This window comes from Triturus cristatus, chromosome 9 (assembly GCF_964204655.1).
Source record: "Triturus cristatus chromosome 9, aTriCri1.1, whole genome shotgun sequence".
In the NCBI taxonomy this organism is placed as follows: domain Eukaryota; kingdom Metazoa; phylum Chordata; class Amphibia; order Caudata; family Salamandridae; genus Triturus; species Triturus cristatus.
In genome coordinates this window covers 1,276,790,992-1,276,815,084 of record NC_140592.1, presented here as the reverse complement: position 1 = coordinate 1,276,815,084, position 24,093 = coordinate 1,276,790,992, and the positions used below count along the sequence as shown (strand labels likewise).

Here is a 24,093-nt window from a genome sequence, read left to right as displayed (position 1 = left end):
GTGATAACTATAAAAGCGCGCACATCTTACTGAGTTTGTGGAGCGGGCATTTTAAAAATGGTACTGATACGTTCCGGGGTCAACATCCTACCCTCCTTCGACAGTAGGTGACCCAAATAGGTGACCTCCTGTCAACAATACTGAAATTTAGAAAGGGAAACTTTATGTCCATGATGAGCTAAATGTAACAATAACTTAACTGTACTGTCTTTACAACCTTGTTCGGTGTCAGAAGCAGTGAGGAGGTCATCAACATACTGCACCAATACATTACCTGTGGGAAGCGAAAGGGAATCCAACTGACTATTTAAAGCCTGACTATAGATCCTCGGACTCTCAGTATAGCCCTGAGGAGCTCGACAGAATCGAAAGCTTCTGCCAGCTAGTGTAAACCCAAAAAACTTCCTGCTATCCTAATGAATAGGAATACTAAAGAACGCATTTTTCAAATCACTGACAGAAAAGAATTTAGCAGTGGAAGGGATCATTGTCAAAAGTGTGGTAATATCTGGAACCCCTGGAAACTGGGGAACCACTATTTTATTAACTTCACGCAAATCAATCACAAAACGGTAAACATCATCATGATCATCAGAGGATCCCTAAGGTGTCCGTTTAAGAATTCGAAGGATGGGACTATTAAAAATATTGGCAGAAGTCTCTTTAACCACACCTTTTTGTATTAAATCCTGAATAATTTGCAATAGGGCTCGTTCTCCCACTTGTGGTATTTTATACTGAGGAATACGAGGCAAAATAGCATTAACTTTGACTTGAATCGAGACAGGTGGTACATGCAATAGTCCTACATCTGTATAACCAGTCGCCCATAAAGTAGATGGCACATTAGGAAATTCAACAGGAAGAGGATGAGACAGACACTGTTTAGTACTCGCATTTGGGCCCATCGTCATATAAACACCCTCAGGGGAAGAATAAATAGTAGCATGCAATTTCTTCAACAAGTCCAAACCCATCAAATTCTCACCACAATTAGATGTCAACAAAAATGGAGAATCCACAGTAAAAGGACCAATAGTCAATGCAAGGGATCGTGAAATGGGGCTTACAACCGGTACACCTGAAAAATCTACCGAAACATTATTATGGCCAGATAGAGCCGCCCCAGGGACCAAAGATCGAGAAACAGAACTCTTTGTTGCACCTGTATCCACCAAAAATTCCTTAGTTGAGCCATACAAATCTGCGGTGACATAAGGACCACGTTGATCTAGAAGGTATAGGAACTGGTCCCCCACTCTGTCTCTGGCTATCTTAGCTATAAGGCATCCCTGTTGCGTCATTCATATCGCAATCATCATGGTAATACTGTCCATCACGAGGGTCATCAAAAAAATTGGTATCAGAACGGCCCTGTGAGACTGCAGCACCACGACCTCGTCCACGAGGACCTCACCCTCTAGGAACCGCCACCTTTCGCAAAAGCACAGGACACTCGCTATGCCAATGGCCCTCCTCCTTGCAAAATGCACACTGATTGGGCCCCAAAGGTGTCATGATTGGCTGTCTGCTAGTGCGCTGAAGCTGTCTGGCAGGACCACCACCCCTGCTTTTCCCTTTGAACACTTGCTGCAACAACACCTTCGTCTTTAAATCCTTATGCTTTTTTATCTGTCCTCTCCTTCTCCTCTTGGTCACAGTGTTCATAATATTGAGCCATATTCAAAATAACAGAGGGGGAAGAGGTAAATCAAGTACTCTCAGATGCCTGTAAATGAGTCACAATTTCAGGAAGCAAATTAGAAACAAACCTATCGACAAACAACCAAACTCCTCCCTCAATAGATATATCCTGCCCACTATAATCCAAAATGGTATTTTCAAACCTATTAAAGAAATCACCCACTTTCATCCTCCTTTTGTCTACAAGCCGTCATCTTATCCCAACGTACCTTCTTCGGTGGAATAGGAGAATGCATATATGTAATAATGTGACCCGGCAAGGCAAGTATCTTGGCTCGAGGCTCATCACCTGGCTTTCTTTCCTGATCCCATCCTTTAATCACATCCCATGTACCACCCAGCTCCGCAACATGGTCTTGAGTATGGACCTGTCTCCAAATATCAACCGGAACAAGAAGGCCAAAGAACGTTTCAATATCAGCAAGGGTCATTACAGTAGAAGAGGCAGCCTCTGTCCGTTCTTTATAATTAGCAGTAGGATTTTTTTCTAGGATCAGAAAAATGAGTCTTAAGAGCTAAAACCTCACTTCTTTTCCACGGAGTATAAACCTACTGTTCTTGAAAACAAGCTGCCACATCCGGTCTGGTGACAGTACCACGCTGATCTGTTAACTCTGGTATTTCTGGGTGATATAGGATGACCGTCTCGCATCGGAAACTGGGATACTGGGGTAGGACTCTTCTCATGCAACCTACCCCTATAGGCGATCAATGTCGTAATATTCCCGAAAACTTGGCCGGGCTCCAGACCACTGTCCTATACACGATCTTTGATATCAAATAGGATTTGCGGTGCATCATCCCCAAAATGTTGCTGCCATAGACCAATCAACGTAGCACATGTGTGCTTAAGAGCATGCTGCTGTACAAAGGGCTCCAAATCTTGCATAACTGTCCAAATATCCTCCACACTATAAATGGGATTACAACCCCACTGCGCAGCCTGATTGGCTACTACCTTCTTCTTACCCCACCCCGGATCGCACCAATGGGCCCATTCGCTCCTTAAATCTCGTCCAGTCTCTATCCTCAAATCCACTAACTGGTGTTTCACTACTTAAAGATATCGGGGGATGAAAAACCAGGGAAGGAGAAGTGACAGAAGTAATGGATACAATTGTCGCTGGTGCTTGCACCAGAGGCGAAAGAGCAGCAGATATAGGAGTCGAGACAGTAGGTGTGCTAACGGTCATAGTTGCCACAGATGGCGAAGACAAAGAAGAAGCAGGGTGTGCCGTGGCCAAAGCCATTGAGACGACAGCAGTAGACACAGGAGCGGTTGGAGCCATCGTAGCAGGCTGCTGTGATAATGAAGGAACAACAGGATATATCCTCTGCGGGGCACATGGTGGCGGGGGCCGAGTGTCTAACAATTCCTCCACAAAAGTATCATTTTCCTCTTGGGCAAAATGAGATTTATCAATCTATAAACAAAACCTCCTATCTGCACATTAAACTCCTGTCTCCTGTTTTTCTTTGTCATATGCTGCAGCTTTCTGAGTCAATGTCTGCATTCTCCCCTTTTGTGCATCTTTTTCCATCTTCATTCGTCTTTGTTTAGCTGCTTTCTGCCATGTTCTGAGAGAATCAAACATCGACTGCCTACTTCGTGTCTTAAACAACTGTTCCTGTAAAAACCTAATCTTTTGCTCATCAAAAGTGCCCGTCAATGGCCACTGTAACTTGGCGTTGTCCCTCTTATATTTGTGCCATAATGTACTAAACATGATAGGGCCAAGACCATGCTTCACATACATATCAAAATTCAGAATGCTTTCTGGAGGCGCCGGCTGGGCTTCTTCTAATCGAGCATCTGCAGAACAACAACGGCAAAACAAAGAAAAAAACGTACTTACTTCAGGCATCTTCCAAAAAGAAAACCGGTTCGATAATTATGCCTGGCAAAACAATTCCAAATGCTTTCATCAAAATGGTCCTCAGACCGTATGAAACTCAAACCGCAATGATACCATAGTCACAAAGAACCAAAACAAACTCGCCTGATATGAGTAGCAGAAACAAATTTATTCTCCACTGCCGACTCTTCCGACCAAATGGTAAGATCCAAGGGTTTCGCCATTCAGGACTCCAGTCGGGATGACGACTGGGCGAGGCACCGTCTGGCTAGACCGAAGGGGCAGCTGCGAGTACCAGGAAGTCTTCGTGCTGGGATCCCTGATCCGTCAGTCCAACCCAACGATAGATTCGATCTACCCACCCCCCTGCCCGCAGAAGGGGATGGATCAGTCACTTGAAGGAGTCCCTGTTCGGGCGCCAACTGAAGGAAGTGGCCCAATTTGTGTCACCTGGGTCACTCACCACCACCTCTCAGCCTTCCATACCAAGTGAAGAGTTGTTTAGACAATAGAGAATACAAACCAATATCTGTTTATTCAGGTACACTCAGAGTGGAGCCCAGTCTGCCCAGTCGCTAGGAGTGCTGCATCAAGACTGACATCAGCAAGCATAGGGATATATTATGTACATTTCAGAACCGTTGAAGACACGCCCATAATAGAATTTTCCAAGCAGATGCAGCTAAACAAAATTAAGTTAAGAGGATAGGTTTCGATTCTAAGGCCGGGCACACACTATCTACTACTCAAGATCGCTCTGCCCGTGCCCGACACTACACAAGTGGGAGAAGGCCTCTATCTAGTGGGAAAGGTATGCACTAATAAGGACAGTGTATTCATTAGTGAAGCGAATCCCAGCCTCGGGCAAATGAAACCCAACTGAGGCCTCTTCTCAGAAATGACGAAAGATTAGTTTTGATTATTACTCAAAAAGGCGCCCGCATAGAAAATGACGCCGCGAATGCTAACTTTGATAGAACAATGCGCAAACATGAATTTTTCTATTCTAACACCCCTCAGAAGGCCTCCACTCAGCCCATGACAGATGAATATCCCTGACATATTGGGGATGCAGGGGCCCCTCTTCACATGCTCCACAGGAGACATATCTCTGTACATGCAGGGACTCCGTGACTACTACAGCTTCAGGGGTCTTAGCGTGTGTCTGAGGGAGGCCCGCCTGTGGAAGTGAGTTGTGTGTGAGTGAGGCATGTGACTCTACAGGAGGCACATCTCGTTACATGCAGGGACTCTGACTTCTACAGCTTCAGGGATCTCAGCGTATCCCCGAGGGAAGTGAAGTGTGTGAGTGAGGCATGTGACTCCACCAGAGGCGCAGCTCAGTACATGTAAGGACTGTGACTTCTGCAGCCTCTGAGGTCTGGTTGTGTGTGTTAACCAGGTCCTCCTCTGGAGGTGTGCCTGTGTGTGAGGCATGTGACATCCACAGGAGGCGCTTCTCACTACATGCAGGGGCTGTCTTCTGCAGCCTCCGATGGCTCAGTGTGTGCCCTAGCGAGGCCTCTGGAGATGAGGCTGTGTGTTAGGCTTGCGAGCCCCACAGAGGTTGTCTCAATGTGTGACCCATTGAGAGACCCTGCACTGGCAGTGAGGTATGCGAGCCCCACAGAGGCTGTGTTAGACCCGGCCTCGTGGCATGGCCATCCCTGTCCCCGCACCACATAACCTGACCCACGCACCTCATGCAGCCCCCGAGCACACGGCCTAGCCGATCCTTCCCACCAGACCACACACACACCCGACCGGACTTCCCCGTCCGTGGCCTTCCTCCTTTCGGCCACACCGGGCCCGCGTGCCCACTCCATGCACCATGATGGCCGCCCAGCCCCAGCGCGACCCTGGCCTAGAGGCGCCACTTCGGCTGGAGGACATCGCGCTCCCATTGGGATGAGAGAGGGAGGAGCAGTTTCCATCGCACCTCTGAGCTCCCCTGGGAAGGTGGGTTTCGATCGGCCCTCCGGCCTCCCCGAGGGCTGGCTCCACGCCTGCTGGGTGTCTGGGACTCCTCCCGACCCGGCCCTGAAAGGATCAAAAGACAATGGCAGGAAACCCCGACAAGCGACCCCCAGGTGACAAGACCCCTGCCTGCACAGACTCCGGACATCAAAGAGGAGTCGATCTATAATAAGGGGTGCTCTGGGACTATCCGGCATATTCGCCTCTGGAAACACCTGAGCCCTGCTGAGTGACTCGCGGTTCCCTGAAGATCGTAAAACCTCCGAACTTGTGCTTGAGCCCTGCTGAGTGACTCGCGGCTCCCTGAAGATCGTAAGACCTCCGAACTTGTGCTTGAGCCCTGCTGAGTGACTCGCGGCTCCCTGAAGATCGTAAGACCTCCGAACTTGTGCTTGAGCCCTGCTGAGTGACTCGTGGCTCCCCGAAAGATCGTAAGACCTCCGAACTTGTGCTTGAGCCCTGCTGAGTGACTCGCGGCTCCCACAGACGCTCCTGGTCCCGCCGGACCCCGACGACGACAAGCGTATCCCCCAGCTCGAGGATTGTGAGCTGCGCGCCGGGTACACCCCTGCATTTGATCCATATCCCCAAAGACTGTCCCGCTACCTCCTACCACCCCGAGACTCTGTGAGCCTGTGCTCTACTTGTATATACTTGCCGTGCTGATCATAAAGATCCTACGACTCCGATCTGATAAAGATTTGTTCTTAAGAACTCACGGTGTGGTGTCTCTTTGTCGTGTGGTGCCGAGTGTACGATCCTAGATACGAGATTCCTCCCCTGAGGAGTCTCCCGCCAGTGCCCGGCTACGATACCTCGAGGGTTGGTCTCAGGATAGTCAGGGCCCCCTCCGGGCTCCTCTGAGGTCGCCTTCTAACATTGGTGGCAAGCGACGGGATTCGGGCCCATAATCTAGAGATCGTACCGTGAACTGCTGACGCACTACCGACAAAGATGGCAGAAGGAAACGCCACCAGTACCGTGTTCCAGGCGGAACAACTGGAAGAGTACACACACAGAGAACTGAAGCAATTCTGCAAAGAACTAAAAATCGCTACCACTGGTCTCAACACCAAAGAAGATATGCAGAAGGCACTGAAAGCTTGGGTGGATTCTGGACCCCCCTGCCCAGAAGGAGCGGTGGAGCCCCACGACGAAACTGGACCCTCCCAAGGAGAACGCAGCAGCAACCAGGTGCGAAGCTTCGTACCAGACGGGGGCCTATCCCCGGAGGAACTCGCAGACAGAGAAAGAAGTCGCCATCACAAACTCGAATTGGCCAAACTTAAAATCGAGGGCGAGTTGAAATTAGCCGAGAAAAAGCTAGCAGTGGAACAGATGCGAGTGCAAGGAGAACTAGAAGAGAAGAAACTCCAACGGGAACACGAAGGAAGGAGACTTCAACTGGAGCACGAACGCAGCTTGAAGGACATCGAGCTAAAAGCAAAAAGCGAAGAAGCGCGGCCCCCGGGAAACCGAGAGGTGGCCTCCCCGGCAGAGCAGAAGGTCCACATTCCCAAGGATGTGGTCAAAGAATATTACAAAAACAATGACATCCAACAGTGGTTCAGGGCATACGAGGTCGCTATGACCTCCCATCGGGTCCCGCAGAAGGATTGGGGGGCCGGGTTGTGGGGACGGTTTCTGAGCGAAGGGAGAGACACCCTGCTCGACCTACCAACCTCCATGCAGACCTCCTACAACCACATGAAAGAGGCCCTCCTCACAAGGTACGGCCTCACCCCGGAGATGTACCGCCAGCGGTTCCGGGACTGCAGGAAGATCCCGGGCACCACCTGGGTGGAGTATGTAAACTTCTTCAGCCGTGCATTCGATGGGTGGCTCAAGAGCAGCAAGGTAACCACCCTAGAAGAACTAACCGACCTCATGTTGTGGGAACACCTGGCTGCGAACTGCGCCAGCATCTGCTCGACAGCAAGCTCACGGATCCGAGAAAGCTGGCTGTCGAGGCGGATCGCTGGACCAACACTCGGGTCTCCCGGGGCCCCGTAGGAGAGTACCCCCGAGCCAGTCAGGGACCACCCCGCCAGAGAGGGGGGGGAACCAGGGAGGGCAGAGAGAGTCCCAGTCCAGTCCCCCGAAAACCCAACCTCTGCCTTTCCCGGCACCTCCACCAGCTGTATCCGGCCCCCCCGTGAGACGGGGACACCGGGTGACCATCACTTGTTTCCGTTGTCAGAAGCCCGGGCATTACGCCAACGACCCTGAATGCCCCATGGCCCCACACATCACCCCGACAGCACCCCCCGCTAGACAGATAGCCAATGTAGCACTGAGGGAGGAGGTTGAGGAGATCGTAGAGTGGGAACCCGCCGCCATGGCCCTAGTATCATTAGGAGATAGAGAAATGGTCCCTGGAAGCCTCCTGCCCTCCAACACGAAGAAATATGGGCAGATCGTAACGATCAATGGCCACCAAGTAGAGGCCCTTCGTGACACCGGGGCCAGCATCACCGGTGTCCTCAGTCATTTAGTCAACGAAGACCAGGTCCTCCCCAACGTCTTTTGCCCGGTAATTTCCGCTGACAATACGGAAAGTCTGTGTAAGGTAGCCCTGGTGCCTTTTGAATGGGGAGGGGTGGTCGGTAAACTGAAAGTCGCAGTGAGAACCTCCCAGCCAGTCGACTGTCTCCTGGGGAACGACCTGGAAAGTTCCCCCTGGAAACAAGTCGAGCGCAAGACCCACCTAGGGATGATGGGTCTCCCTGAGTGGGTGTGCGCCACCACCCGATCCATGGCAGCCCGACTGATCCCCCTTGGGGAAATCGAAGACGCCCCGACCACAGAAGACAGGATGGTCCCCGCCGAGGGTCCCCACATCCCCCCACAAGGAGGGTCGGTCGCCAGCGACGAACCCCCACCTTCCGACTCCGCACCGGTCACCGAGGTAGGCGATCTGCCTGAGTTGGCCCAGTGGCGCCACGAGGGGGGCCCCTCCCGAGAGGAGTTCTGCCGGGAGCAAGCTACCTGTCCTTCCCTGGTCGGGCCCCGGCAATAAGCAGCGGCCCAGGCCGCGGGTGACCAAACTGGAACGCACCGGGTGTATTGGGAGAATGACCTTTTGTACAGCGAGCAGAAGTCGGTGGAGCTAGGATCCGCACGGGTGCTGGTGGTACCCCTGCGCTTCCGAGACCTCCTCCTGGGCTTGGCCCACGACGTCCCCCTCGCAGGCCACTTGGGCCAGGACAAAACCTACAGTCGCCTCGTGACTCACTTCTACTGGCCCAGAATGAAAGCGGATGTAGAAGCCCACTGCAAGTCCTGTCCCACGTGCCAGGCTAGTGGGAAGAGCGGAGGAAAGCGCAAGGCTCCCCTCCAACCCTTCCCTGTCGTCAGTACCCCTTTTGAACGGGTCGGGATCGACATCGTGGGGCCCCTGGACCCCCCAACCTCCCAAGGTCACCGCTTTATCCTCGTCCTGGTGGATCACGCCACCCGATACCCTGAAGCCATACCCCTGCGCACCGTCACAGCCCCCGTGGTGGGCCGGGCGTTGATGGGAATCTTTTCCCGTATGGGTTTTCCCCGCGAGGTCGTGAGCGATCGCGGTACGAACTTCATCTCCAAGTACATGACGTCCCTGTGGCAACAATGTGGATTGTCCTATAAGTTCACCACCCCGTACCACCCCCAAGGAAATGGCCTGGTAGAGCGGTTTAACCGGACTCTGAAGGGGATGATCGCGGGCCTGGAAGAGCCCCTCCGGCGTAAGTGGGACGTCCTGCTCCCCTGCCTCCTGTTCGCCTACCGGGAAGTTCCCCAGAAATCCTTGGGGTTCAGCCCCTTTGAGTTACTCTACGGGCACCCCGTCCGGGGGCCCCTCAGCCTGGTCAAGGAAGGGTGGGAGGCGGCGCCCCGAGCCCCCCCCCCGAGATGTGTTCCAGTACATCCTGACCCTCCGAAACCAGACTAGGAAGTTCCGAGGGCTGGCCGAGGCCAACCTGGAGGCGAGCCAGGAAGAGATGAAGCGCTGGTACGACCAGAATGCCACTCTGGTCGAGTTCCAGCCGGGCCAGCAGGTATGGGTCATGGCCCCCGTGAAACCTTGCACCCTCCAGGATAAATGGACCGGGCCCTTCAAAGTGATTGAGCGGGAGAGCCAGGTCACGTACTTGGTGGACGTCCAGTCACCGCGGGTCCTCCACGTGAACCGCCTCAAGCCTCACTTTGTGCGGACGGAACTGAGCCTCCTGCTGGCCACCGATGACGGGGCCGAAGAGGAGTCGGATCCCCTCCCTGATCTCCTGTATACCAAAGAGAAGGATGGCTCCGTAGAGGGAGTGAACCTCTCCCCATCCCTCACTTCCCAGCAACGTGAGGATTGCCGCCAGCTCCTAGGGCAGTTTTCCGACCTATTCTCTCTGGTCCCCCAAGTCACCGACTGGTGTGTCCACGACGTGGACACCGGAGACAGCGCACCGGTGAAACACCGAGCCTACCGAGTCCCTGATCGGGTCCGGTCCTGCATTCAAGCCGAGGTCTCGAAGATGTTGACCTTGGGAGTGATCGAACCCTCAGACAGTCCCTGGGCCAGCCCCGTGGTCCTGGTCCCGAAAGCAGCTGCCCCCGGTGTCGCCCCAGAACTCCGCTTCTGCGTGGACTACCGGGGACTCAATGAAGTCACCCGAGCCGATGCCCACCCCATTCCCCGAGCCGACGAGCTCATTGACCGACTCGGGGCTGCTCGGTTCCTCAGCACCTTCGATCTCACCTGCGGCTACTGGCAAATTGCGCTCACAGAAGGAGCCAAGGAGCGGTCCGCCTTCTCCACCCCGGATGGGCACCATCGCTTTCGCGTGATGCCCTTCGGGATGAAAAATGCCCCGGCCACCTTCCAGCGACTGGTAAATAGAGTCCTGGCCGGGCTGGAAAAGTTCAGCGCTGCCTATCTAGACGATATCGCAGTTTTCAGTTCCGAATGGAGTAAGCACCTCCAGCACCTCCGGAGGGTGCTAACCGCCCTGCGCCAGGCAGGCCTCACCGTGAAAGCCAGCAAGTGCCAAATTGGGCAAGGTTCGGTAGTCTACCTGGGGCACCAGGTCGGAAGCGGCCAGGTCGCCCCCCTACAGCCCAAGATCGACGCCATCCTAGCCTGGGAACCCCCCACTACCCAAACAGAGGTCCAAGCCTTTCTGTGCCTCACGGGCTACTACCGGAGATTCATCCGGGGGTACGGCAGCCTAGTCAGTCCCCTCACGGAACTCACGTCCAAGAAACAACCCAAGAAAGTGCAGTGGACCTCTGCCTGCCAAGAGGCGTTCGATGCCCTGAAAGCGGCCATGTGCACTGCCCCCGTCCTCCAGGCCCCCGACTACTCCAAGGAGTTTGTGGTACAAACGGACGCCTCCGAGCATGGAATTGGGGCCGTCCTGTCCCAGGTGAATGACCAAGGCCTAGACCAGCCCGTAGCCTTCCTCAGCCGAAGGCTGTTGCCCAGAGAACAGAGATGGAGCACCATCGAGCGCGAGGCGTTCGCCGTAGTCTGGGCCCTCAAGAAGTTACGCCCCTATCTGTTCGGCACCCATTTCAAAGTCCAAACCGACCATCGCCCCTTGCGATGGCTCATGCAGATGCGAGGAGAAAACCCCAAACTACTGCGGTGGTCAATCTCCCTCCAGGGGATGGATTTCACCGTGGAACATCGCCCGGGTACTGACCACGCCAACGCCGATGGCCTCTCCCGGTTCTTCCGCCTCAGCGAAGAGAACCCCCAAGACGATGGGTAGTTCTCTCCGGCTTTCAGCTGGGGGGGACGCGTGTTAGACCCGGCCTCGTGGCATGGCCATCCCTGTCCCCGCACCACATAACCTGACCCACGCACCTCATGCAGCCCCGAGCACACGGCCTAGCCGATCCTTCCCACCAGACCACACACACACCCGACCGGACTTCCCCGTCCGTGGCCTTCCTCCTTTCGGCCACACCGGGCCCGCGTGCCCACTCCATGCACCATGATGGCCGCCCGGCCCCAGCGCAACCCTGGCCTAGAGGCGCCACTTCGGCTGGAGGACATCGCGCTCCCATTGGGATGAGAGAGGGAGGAGCAGTTTCCATCGCACCTCTGAGCTCCCCTGGGAAGGTGGGTTTCGATCGGCCCTCCGGCCTCCCCGAGGGCTGGCTCCACGCCTGCTGGGTGTCTGGGACTCCTCCCGACCCAGCCCTGAAAGGATCAAAAGACAATGGCAGGAAACCCCGACAAGCGACCCCCAGGTGACAAGACCCCTGCCTGCACAGACTCCGGACATCAAAGAGGAGTCGACCTATAATAAGGGGTGCTCTGGGACTATACGGCATATTCGCCTCTGGAAACACCTGAGCCCTGCTGAGTGACTCGCGGCTCCCTGAAGATCGTTAAACCTCCGAACTTGTGCTTGAGCCCTGCTGAGTGACTCGCGGCTCCCTGAAGATCGTAAGACCTCCGAACTTGTGCTTGAGCCCTGCTGAGTGACTCGCGGCTCCCTGAAGATCGTAAGACCTCCGAACTTGTGCTTGAGCCCTGCTGAGTGACTCGCGGCTCCCCGAAAGATTGTAAGACCTCCGAACTTGTGCTTGAGCCCTGCTGAGTGACTCGCGGCTCCCACAGACGCTCCTGGTCCCGCCGGACCCCGACGACAACAAGCGTATCCCCCAGCTCGAGGATTGTGAGCTGCGCGCCGGGTACACCCCTGCATTTGATCCATATCCCCAAAGACTGTCCCGCTACCTCCTACCCCCCTGAGACTCTGTGAGCCCGTGCTCTACTTGTATATACTTGCCGTACTGATCATAAAGATCCTACGACTCCGATCTGATAAAGATTTGTTCTTAAGAACTCACGGTGTGGTGTCTCTTTGTCGTGTGGTGCCGAGTGTACAATCCTAGATACGAGATTCCTCCCCTGAGGAGTCTCCCGCCAGTGCCCGGCTACGATACCTCGAGGGTTGGTCTCAGGATAGTCAGGGTCCCCTCCGGGCTCCTCTGAGGTCGCCTTCTAACAGGCTGTCTTAATGTGTGCCCGATTGAGAGACCCTGCTCTGGCAGTGAGGTGTGCGAGCCCCACAGACGGGCTATCTCAATGTGTGCACGATTGATGGACCCTGCTCTGGCAGTGAGACTTGCGTGCCCCACAGTCAGGCTGTCTCAATGTGTGCCCGAGTGAGGGACCCTGCTCTGGCAGTGAGGCTTGCGAGCCCCACAGTCCGGCTGTCTCAATGTTGTGTGCCCGATTGAGGGACCCTGCTCTGGCAGTGAGGCTTGCGAGCCCCACAGTCCGGCTGTCTCAATGTTGTGTGCCCGATTGAGGGACCCTGCTCTGGCAGTGAGGCTTGCGAAACCCACAGTCCGGCTGTCTCAATGTTGTGTGCCCGATCGAGGGACCCTGCTCTGGCAGTGAGGCTTGCGAGGCCCACAGTCAGGCTGTCTCAATGTTGTGTGCCCCGATCGAGGGACCCTGCTCTGGCAGTGAGGCTGCCCTGGACAACTCCTAGACCCAAGCCTTGCTACTCAGTGGGGTTCTGTTTACCCTGCAGCCTAAAAGGATCACCTGGGGGTCAGTGCTCGGCAGAGGCCCCGAGGCTCGTGCCTGCTGTGTACCTGATGATTAGTCCAAGGGGAGGTAGGGGGGAGCGGCTCTCAGACTGGATTTAATGTAAAGCACCAGCAGGGCGCCCTCAGTCCAAACCTCTCAGATCCACAGTTTATAGTCCATGAGAGCGCAAAGGGGTCATTCAGGTGCCGGCTCCAGGGGTAAGAGGAGTCAATGTGAACTGAAGTCAGGTAAGCGCCTCCATGAAGGGGCTCAGAGCTTCACTTGTCCTCTCTTTAAAGAGGGGCCCGCACATGAAAAACATTACAGCATCCAGGATCGTCAGCTCTGCAACCCTTCAAAGCCAAGGCCCTGTGCGGAGCTAGCTTCATGCAGCCAGAGCCGAGCCTCTGCTTTAGGGGGGTAACCCTGGGGCCACAGATGCAGGCACCCAAGGATGCCGTGGACGCAGAGCACCAGACAACTGGCACTCCTGCCTGTTTCCTAATACTCCCTCAACTGCAGAGGAACACTCAGCAGTAGTGTCGGCTCTTCCGGAATACCGCTCCCCCAATATGTGCCATAGGGGAGGTAAGCAAGCTGGGCACATTCCAACCAGGCCGGTCCTAGGACGTTTGGATCCCCGGGAAGAAAGAGAATGTGTGAGGCCCCCTTATTTGCATAGAATGTGAAATCACAAAAAATTACATGCTACGAAGTGCCATCATTTGACTTTTGTTGAGCGACTTTGCAAGGAGCAACTTTCTTGGTGCAGATATCAATGCAAAAACAACAGTTGATGGACAGAATGCAGAACAATGTTATACATTCACTCCAGTACAGAGATCTGGGCCTAAATCCATCGTTTTTTTGCTCACCGTGTCATTCCAGTTTGATCCCAGCCATATGCAAATCAGTCTTGACCCTGTGCCTCTTGGGAACAGTCCAGCCCGAACTGCCAAGCCAGGTCCTCCCTGGACTGGAAACAAGCATCCTAGGACCGGTTTCGGGGTTTCACCCCTCTTCAGCCAGGATAGCTTGATTCCAGTGGCATGGAGAGCACGGGACTCACGTCTGAGCATACCCGTCCCACTCGGGGTGACGAATGCAAAAACAACAGTTGATGGACAGAATGCAGAACAATGTCATACATTCACCCCAGTACAGAGATCTGGGCCTAAATCCATCGTTTTTTTGCTCGCCATTCCAGTTTCAACCCAGCCATATGCAAATCAGTCTTGACCCTGTGCCTCATGGGAACAGTCCAGCCCGAACTGCCAAGCCAGGTCCTCCCTGGACTGGAACCAAGCATCCTAGGACCGGTTTCGGGGTTTCACCCTTATTCAGCCAGGATAGCTTGATTCCAGTGGCATGGAGAGCACTTTGCAAGGAGCAACTTTCTTGGTGAAGATATCAATAAAACTAAAACCTAATTATTAACACTAATAAAAATAAGCGCATACATTTTACATTTCATTTAACTGGAAATACATTATATTAGTCACACTAGATGGAAAGGTTTGGCCTAGGTCTTTCCAAAACATATAAGTTCACTCAAACGTTAAGAGTTTGTTCCAGATTAGTGCATTAGATCCGTATAAGTGCATGCAGTATTTATATGGCTCGAACCAAGCCGAAAGGCTGCTAAGCACTGTACAGGGTCCAAGACACAGTCAACATGTGATGGGAGGAGTAGATGAATGTGAATCGTGACTGCATCATCACTTTGTTTTTTTTGTTGTTGAGTATGCGCTGTTCCCTAAATTAGAGCCTACTACGGACTCCTCGTATGGATATGGGGAAACATTCCAGATCCTTGAGGCATAGATAGGAAAGGCCTTTTTCTTGTTTGTTTCTCTTTTTAGCACATCATCAATTTCTGACGTCTGAAGGTGTCCTTACTGCTGGTGTTGGAGAGACACTGGAGATGTCAAGCTTGTCATTCAAGAAGGCAGGGGTGTCTGTTGTACAGTGAAAACCTGGCCAAAAGTAGCGAGCACTGTACAGGGTCAATGACGAGCATAAAGTCAAGGAGCGATGAGAAAGGTAGCTGGTTTGTGGACTGTTAATGCCCTGAGATAGCTTTGCAGATAATGCAGCTGAGCTTGAAGATGGTGTGGGCCAGCAAGGAGGACCTGTGGAGTTCCATCACAGTGATATTGTTGTGTCTTAGTATGTAGCCAGGCAACATGACAACATTCCTTCCATAGCAACCAGGATGCTTTGTTCTGAGTTGGCTGGGAGAGAAGAGCTGGCAGTTGCAGAGAGAGGACCTGTCTGTCTAGGGGTTGTGCATGTGAACTTGCAATAAAGTTCTTCTTACAGATATCTGTCTGCGCTTCTTAAAAGTGGCGACAAAGGTGGGATGATAAAAGCAGATGAAATTTAAGCTTGCAGTCACCAACCCCTAGATGAGTGATAATCATCAAATTATTGAGACCAGCGAAAATGGACTGCCTGAATACAGCACAAGGTCAGTGAAATTGCGATTCTCCTATTAACATGACTAGGGAATCTGGATTTCATTAAAGACACGGAGGCTATCATTATGCATTAATCTTTTAATGCAGATCACAAGCAGCCACACTACACCACAAAGAAAAAACAGTTCTAGAATGCGGTGAGCACAAGCTATAAATGGCATGAGGGGCAAACAGACTGCCTCTTTTAAATGAAACGAAGCAACAAAAGTTCAAAGGAGAGATTCAACTTGATCTTGAAACTGAAGGTGGAGAGAGTTCCGAAGCGGGATAAAGATGAGAGCAGGACATCAGGTGGAGTTGTCTGAAAAGAAAGATGAGAATTTAAGAATGTCATGAGCTACCGCAAAAGGCAAAATATAAGCATATGCATACGGTAATAAACAGTGCAAAGAGCACTCCGTCCAAGGGAGGAACTGGTGGGATAATGATAGCCTCCGTGTCTTTAATGAAATCCAGATTCTCTAGTCATGTTAATAGGAGAATAGCAATTTCATTACAAGACCAGAGGCTACATTATGCATGTTGGTAACCCTGAAGGACAACATCAGACATATGCTCAATAGGGTTACAGTAGTAGTGAGCGAAGGTTGAAGCATTGGACCAATCGGCCGCTTTAAGGATATCATTCAACTTACCGCCAGACCAAAAGGATTTGCTTGCCATAGCACCTCTGAGAGAATGGGCTTGGAATTTAGAAAGGTCAATACCAGCTAGATTCATAACTGACTTGACCCATCTAGCAATGGATGAGGAGTCAACTGGTCTAAAAGGTTTAACAAAAGAGATAAGGAGTTGGTTAGCGCCTACAGGGCGAAGGTCTTTCATTCTCATGTCATATTCTTTCATACAGTCTACGACACACAGCCTTTTGCAAAGATCAAAACGAGGATAGAAAATAGAGTCTGACATGGTTTTAGTCCTTCTAAATATATCAAATTTAACCCCAAACATATCATAAGATCTATATGAAATATCGAGGCATTTGGCATCGGAAACTCTACGACAAGAGATTAGACATAAAAGAGTAGCAAGTTTAAGCGAGAGGCATTTTCTGTTGAGATAAGCATTATCGGGTCAAGAAGAGAAAAGGTCTAAGATAGCTTTAACATCCCACATGGTCTGGTATTTAGGTCTAGGAGGTCTTTTCAGTCTAATGCTTTTCATAACTCTACAAATAATAACGTTCTTACCTACCGTCTTATCATTGACAAGGGAATGTCCAGCGGAGATTGCTGATCTGTAGCAATTAATAGATCTATAAGATAACCCCCTGTCAAATTGTTCGACAAGAAAATTAACTATATTGACGATAGGCGTTTCCACGGGATCCACGTTCCTCTCCATGCACCAACAAAACCATTTTTTCCAAATGTTATTGTATCTATAGTGCGTTCCGGGTGCGCATGATTCTCCGAGGAGAGTGAGAGCTGATGACGAAAGGCCAGACAATTCGTTGGATTGCCTGACACTTTCCAAGCAAGAAGGTTCAAATTCCCTCAAATGATTAGGTGATGATCTTCTCAGTCTGCGTTGGAAACCAGACCCTTGCTCGCTGGAATGAGGAAGGGGATGTCGCAGGACAGTTCCAGAGTAGTCGGGAACAATGCCTGAGACGGCCAAAATGGGGTTATCAGAACCAAGGAGCATTGGTCTTTTCTGACCTTCTGTAGGACCCTTTGGATCATAGCAAAGGGAGGGAAGGCGTAGCCCTGAAGGTTGGACCCGCATTGGAGGAAAGCGTTCACTGCTAGAGCGCCCGGGTCTGGCATCCAGCTGAAATATTTCGGAAGTTGGAATGTCAATCTGCTGGCAAATAAGTCCACATCCAGTGGACCCCAAAAATGAAAGAGAACATTGAAAACATTCACGTTGAGTTTCCAATCGGTGAGGTCTGAAAGGAATATTGAGTTCCAATCCGCAGATAGGTTCCACTTTCCGGGAAGGTATTCTGCCTTCATAGAGATCTTGTGTTCTAAGCAAAACATCCAGAGTTTCTTGGCTAAAGCGTACAGGTCTGCAGATTTGGTACTGCCAAGGCGGTTGATATATGAGACTGCGGAGATGTTGTCCATCTTCAGAAGAACAGATCTCCCTTGAAGTGAGTGTTTGAAGCTCATTAGTGCGTTTAGGCCTGCAGTAAGTTCTAAGAAATGTATATGATGGGAAGATTCCGCGAGAGTCCAAGCGCCACCAGTGTTTTGCTCAAAGAGGCGAGCACCCCAACCGTGGAGGCTGGCATCAGATTCCAGAATACATTCCGGGGCAGAGCCGAAGATTGCTTTTCCATTCCAGGCATCCAAGTTCTCCAGCCACCATGAAAGTTCTGACCTGGCTTCCTGATCTAAGGTCACAAAATCTCCGTACCAGAGACCAGACATGAGAGCCTTCCCTTTTAGTCTTTGAAGGGCACGGTAATTCAGAGGACCCGGAAAGATAGCTTGGATGGAGGAGGAAAGTAGGCCTAGAAGTCTGGCTAATTCTCGTAGGGTTAGAGATTCTTGCCTTAGAACATACCTGATCTCTTTTCGAATTTTGGCAATTTTCTTGGTAGGGCGAAGGAGAAGGCAGCTCGAGGTTTCTACAGTGAAGCCCAGAAAATCTAGTGTCTTGGAGGGAGTTAGAATAGATTTTTCCCTGTTTATAATGAAGCCGAGAATTTCGATAAGCTCCATGGTAGTATTGAGGTCTTTTAAAATTTGAGAGTAGAGCTGAGACACGATGAGGATATCGTCTAGATAAATGATAAGGCAAATACCCCTCTCTCTCAGAAGAGAGACAATAGTCCTCATGATCTTGGTATAGCACCAAGGGGCAGAGGAAAGACCGAAAGGAAGAGCTTGGAATTGGAAAAGGCGCTTCTTCCAGATAAATTGGAGAAAGGGTTGGTGTTCTTGGGCCATAGGGATGGTAAAGTAAGCGTCTTTTAAGTCTAGTTTCACCAACCATTCTCCTTTCAAGAGAAGGTCTCTGAGGAGGTGAATGCCTTCCATTTTGAAGTGCCTGTAAACTAGGTACTTGTTTTCTTCCCGAAGGTTTAGGACTGGTCTCCACCCTTTTTCCTTTTTTTGAACGAGGAAAAGAGTGCTGACAAAGGTTTTTAAGGACCATGAAACTTGTACGATAGCTCCTTTTTGAAGCATTGAAGAGATTTCCTCTTCGACAATCTTCTGATGTTCTTCGGAAAGTGTTAGAGGTTCTGGGAGTTGTGCTTGAAAAGGAATGTCTATAAAGTCTATTTTGAAACCCTGAACGGTTTCGAGAACCCATTTGTCTTGAGTTAGAGATTCCCATATGTGGTAAAAGTATTTTAGTCTGCCCCCTACTTGGGAAGAAGAGGAAAGAAGAGGAAGACTTACTTTGAAGGTTGGCGTTGTTTGTATTTCCACGGGATCTGTAGCCTCTGTTTCGTGGACCTCTGCCTCGTTGGGGATAGAATTGCTGGTTGGATGGGTAGAAGCCTCTACCAGTACCTCTGAAATTTGAGAAGGGCCGTTGGTTGCCACGTCCGGAAGAGCGGCCTCTTCTTCCAGCCTGTCCAAAAAGGTTGGTGTTGAATACGCGTTTCATGTTTGCTTGAGCCCTATCAAGGGCAGTAAAGGTTGCAACGCATTTACCTATTGATTTATTCATGTCCTCTCCGAAGAGGAGGCCCTTAGGATTATCGGAGGGTTCTTTTTCGGCTATATCACCCAGTTTAGGGTTGATCTTGGTGAGGATGGTTCTCCTTCTTTCGATGTTGAGGCTAGAATTGGCATTGCCGAGTACGATGTCTCTTTGGCTCCAGCCTCGAATGAGGTTGACATCAAGGGGGGTGTTGGAAATGTGTGATTCTTCGGCTAGGTCTAGAATCCCGGTGAGTGGGCCGAGGATGTCAAGTAGGCGGTCCTGACAACCTTTAAGAGCTCTCTCTAGACCTTTTCTAGGGTCCTTCCCCAGTTTAAATAGGAATTTGATCAGGTCAGGGTCAAGGTTAGGGGTTTGTGAAACCTTATCTTGGATGGAGGGTCTTGGACACTCGGATTTCAAAGTGTTTCTAGTCTCTCTTTCGAGAGAGTTTCTTAACCACCTTGTAATAAATTTAGAAACATGTTCCTGAGGGAACCATTTTGAGCTATTGGGATGGGAGATATTGAGGGGCAAGAACATTTCCTTTCCTAGGGGGTTGAGGATAACGTTTTTTGAGGAAGAAGGGGGGTCGAGATCACCGGGGTTGTTGAATTTGAGGTCTTGGTCATCTAGGTTCAGTACGAATTCATCATAAGGGTTAGTAAACCTTGCTTCCTCCTCCTCAGTCAGAGACTGCATCATTCTGAGTAGTATTAGAATTTGTGCCGCGAGGGACACCCATCATATTTGTGCCGCTGGGGACACTCATCATATTTGTGACGCGAGTGACACCATTATCATTTGAGGCGCGATGGCCTCCCATCAACAGTGAGGTGCTAGGACCTCCCAAATCAGTTGAGGTGCTACGACCTCCCATAGTGCAGTCAGAAGGGTGATCACAATTTTTTGATTTTTTGCTTCTTTTACTGTGAGTACTGACCTCGTCGGGGAGATCACCGTGGACAAGGGAGAGAGATCTCTTAGAAGAGATCACTTCTTTAAGAGTAGAAAGCATACAGGAACTCATTTCTTTCTGCAGGAAAAGTTTAAATGAATCATTGTCATGAATGGGAGAGCTGAAAGTAGCCTCGTCTGAATCAAGTTCTGACCTACTATATTGGAATATTAGCCGTGTTATGGTTGGCCTTGAAAAGATGTGGAAATAAATAATTAATTTGCTTAAAAGTGGTTGATCTCTCTTTTTTTTTTTTAAGGTGATCAAGGAAAACTTATTAATAATGGTGGCAAGGTTTAAATAGTGGTATTAGCCTCTGTAGTCGGAAAGTAGTAACCCCCTTTTAAAAAAAAAAAAAACTAAACCGAATGATCTCCGGCAGCAGCTGATGATAGCGAAGTAACTGAAAGCTTCGCTCGAGCTCAGCTGCTGCCAGAGAAGCGATTAGAGGAAAGGCTGTAGGGGGAGGGCTAGCGTGACGGCACCGTTGCTAAGGTGCTTTTCTTTGAGGGGAAGACGCGCTCGCGAGGACGGAGCGAGCGTGTCGGAGAAATTGTAAAATCCTTCAAGTAAAGCTTTGGGGTTTTAATCCTGCGCCAGAAACAGTATGCAATTAAAGAAACAAAAGCGGGATGGCGGCGCGAGGCAGATGCCGGTGGATATGAGGGAAGGGAGTTCGCTCTCCCTTCGAGAAAGCTAAGTCGCGAAGAGGTATTTCCTACGGGAGGGGGTGGGGAGGAGCGGATAAGGTGACAACCTTAATAGGAAGTCGTTGGGAAGGGGTGAGGGGGGGGGGGGGGGGAAGAAAACCCAGGATCACCCACAAATGCTAGGAAACAAGCTATGAAGGTAAAAGCGCTAGGAATAATTATATATAAAGGGCAAAGAGGAAACAATTATGATAGAAATCAACTGTACAATGGCATATCAATCATTACAGTTGTCTAAATCTAAACAAGAAGAGATGTTACTTATCTGCTTGCGAGCCACATTTAAAAGAGGCAGTCTGTTTGCCCCTCATGCCATTTATAGCTTGTGCTCACTGCATTCTAGAACTGTTTTTTCTTTGTGATGTAGTGCGGCTGCTTGTGATCTGCATTAAAAGATTAATGCATAATGTAGCCTCCGGTCTTTGTAATGAAACCCAATCAAAACTATTGAGACCAGCATTATTTTTATTATTAACATTATAAGCGTGGAACTGATTGATGACTGCTGGTGCTACAAACGTGAAGAAGACAAATGAAAGCATATTTTATGCTTTGGAACTGACTAATGACTGTTGGTGTCAATAGTGCTGAGAAGACATATGGAAGCTTATTTAAAAAAAGGCTCCTATATCTGCGCAACAATATTATTGAACGGATGGCACTGAATTACATACATTGCTGAATTATTCTGCAGTTGAGGAATTGAAAAGCATTGTTGCTGGAATGAAGCTGTTGATATGTGTGACCTTATGCGCATGGAATGAAGTCTTTTCCCTCATGTGATTTTAAATAAAAGGAGAAAAAAGAGTGCGGAGCGTGAAGTGAGTGGAAACCCTGACTTGTCAAAGAAGATTGCCAACGTATATGCCTCTGATTCACTGTGCGCATTGAACGAAGACTTCCTGGCAGTGCGCGTGTGAATTTAATTAAAAATAAACACACCAAAGAGAAGCATGTGTTTGTATCTCCTGCCATAATTGTGAGTGTGGGCTAAGCCTCCCTTGCTGTGCGCGCTGATCAGGGGTGGACACAGCGTGCGTTTGTGGCTCCTGCAACCAAAGCAAACTCACAGCAGCTCTACAGCTCTTACCTGAATTGTCACTCTGAGGTTCCAATCAACTGACTCAAGTTTGGCTGGTGTGGCTTCCTGTACACGTGGAAACAAAAGAAAGACTAAACCCTTACAAGCTGTATGCCCACAAAGATAACAGAATACACTGGTCCTTTATTTTAGATACAATGAGTAATAAATACTAAATTGTCATTGCATGCAAATTAAGGACCACAATAATAACCAGACCACGGTGACAATTTGACAACGGTGACTACTTTTATTGTCTTAGTTTATTACTTTAATGAATATTCAATACTGTTGTTTAGTATACATATATTTTCATTACGTGTCATTTTACTAGTGTATAATTTAAGAAAGCTTCCAAATGGATGTGTCATCCATAACTGCTCCACCCAAATTTTTACAAAATCCAGGAGAACCTCCCTTACCATGGGAAGATTGGATAGAGTCATTTGACACATATTTAGAGGCTATTGGTGCGGAGGATTTTGTAGCTTCGCGCAAAGTGGCCATACTTAAACACAATTTAGGCATTGAAGGCAGAAAAGTATTAAAAACACTACCTATTAACACAGAAAAGAAACCCATAATAACTAGTGGTAAAACCAACGACAGTGAAGATGAAGAATAGGTAGAATTTCAGCAGGACACAATAGATAACACTGACGAATACATTGAAGTAATAAAAGCATTAGAAGAAAACTACAGCAAAAAAGTTAGTATTGTAGTAGAAAGACATACGTTTTTTTCTCGGTCACAGTTGCCAGGAGGATCTGTAGAACAATATATTTCTGTATTAAGAAGATTAGCCGTCACTTGTAAATTTAGAGACCTTCATGAGGAGATCATAAGAGATCAATTCATCAATAGAACAAACAACATCAAAATACAAGAAAGATTACTAGACATGAAGGATCCTTCTTTGTCAAAAACCATTCAAGTAGCAAGGCGCATTGAAAACACTTCCAAATATGTTAAAGAATTGAGTGCAGAGAAACCTGTATCGAATAAAGTGTGTGTGGTAGAAAAAGATTCAGTCAAAAAGAAGGAAAACAACACTCGCAAGGCTCTCTTTCACCTCCATGGTGCAGGAGCCCTCCTGTGCAGCAACGCCCCCTCCCAGACACTGACAAGCATCTCTTTCACCTGTATGGTGCAGGACCCCTCCTGTGCAGCAACGCCCCCTCCTAGACACTGACAAGCTTCTCTTTCACCTCCATGGTGCAGGACCCCTCCTGTGCAGCAACGCCCCCTCCCAGACACTGACAAGCATCTCTTTCACCTGTATGGTGCAGGACCCCTCCTGTGCAGCAACGCCCCCTCCTAGACACTGACAAGCTTCTCTTTCACCTGTATGGTGCAGGACTCCTCCTGTGTACAACGCCCCCTCCTAGACACTGACAAGCTTCTCTTTCACCTGTATGGTGCAGGACTCCTCCTGTGTACAACGCCCCCTCTCAGACACTTGACAAGCTTCTCTTTCACCTGTATGGTGCAGGACCCCTCCTGTGTACAACGCCCCCTCTCAGACACTGACAAGCTTCTCTTTCACCTGTATGGCGCAGGACCCCTCCTGTGCTTCAACGCCCCCTCCCAGATGCTGACAAGCTTCTCTTTCACAGCTCATCAAGGGCTTAGAGACTGAGAGTTGCTTGCTGTTCCAAAGAGCCCCCTCTCCTCTAGTCGCGCTACACATGCCTGTGAGGCCCAGATGAGAAGTTCCCCTTCGCTAGGCTTCACATTGCTGGGGTATAGGTGCGAGGCACAGGTCTGAAGGGACACTCACGTGATGCCCAGTGTTGGGTGGGCTGAGCCCGGGGCCCTGGATAGCTCGCATGCTGCCCATGCCTAGCGTCGGCCCTGATTCAATCACGTGTCCAGTGCACCCCCAACTTCACTGGCTGCAGACAGACGATGAGTGCAGCTGACCCCTCCCCCCGAAGTGCTGTTACCTCTGGCATCTTTACATCCCATCAATCCATCAGCTGCTGCTCGCTGCATCTGGTCTGCCCGAGGGTGTATGGAGGCACGCCCTCCGGTATTTGATGAGCAGCCTTGGCATTGGCACCCCTTGAGCAGAAAAGCCCTAAACAATCACCTGGCTTTTTGACGAACTCGAACAAGCTTCTTGTTCACTGAAGTCATACCTACGAAGAGGTGAGTGACTGAGGCCACATTGATGACAGCGGGCTGGTGAGTAGG

The 24,093-nt window shown here is 50.2% G+C and overlaps 1 long non-coding RNA gene across 1 annotated transcript in view; it reads right to left on the bottom strand.

Moving 5' to 3' along the window:
* Positions 1-21,963, bottom strand: part of LOC146799763 (uncharacterized) — a 109,555-nt gene extending 87,592 nt beyond the window's left edge. The window contains exon 1 of the long non-coding RNA XR_014968966.1: positions 21,907-21,963. This is a non-coding gene — a long non-coding RNA (uncharacterized LOC146799763). The remainder of the gene's footprint in view (positions 1-21,906) is intronic.
* Between the last annotated feature and the right edge of the window lie 2,130 nt (positions 21,964-24,093).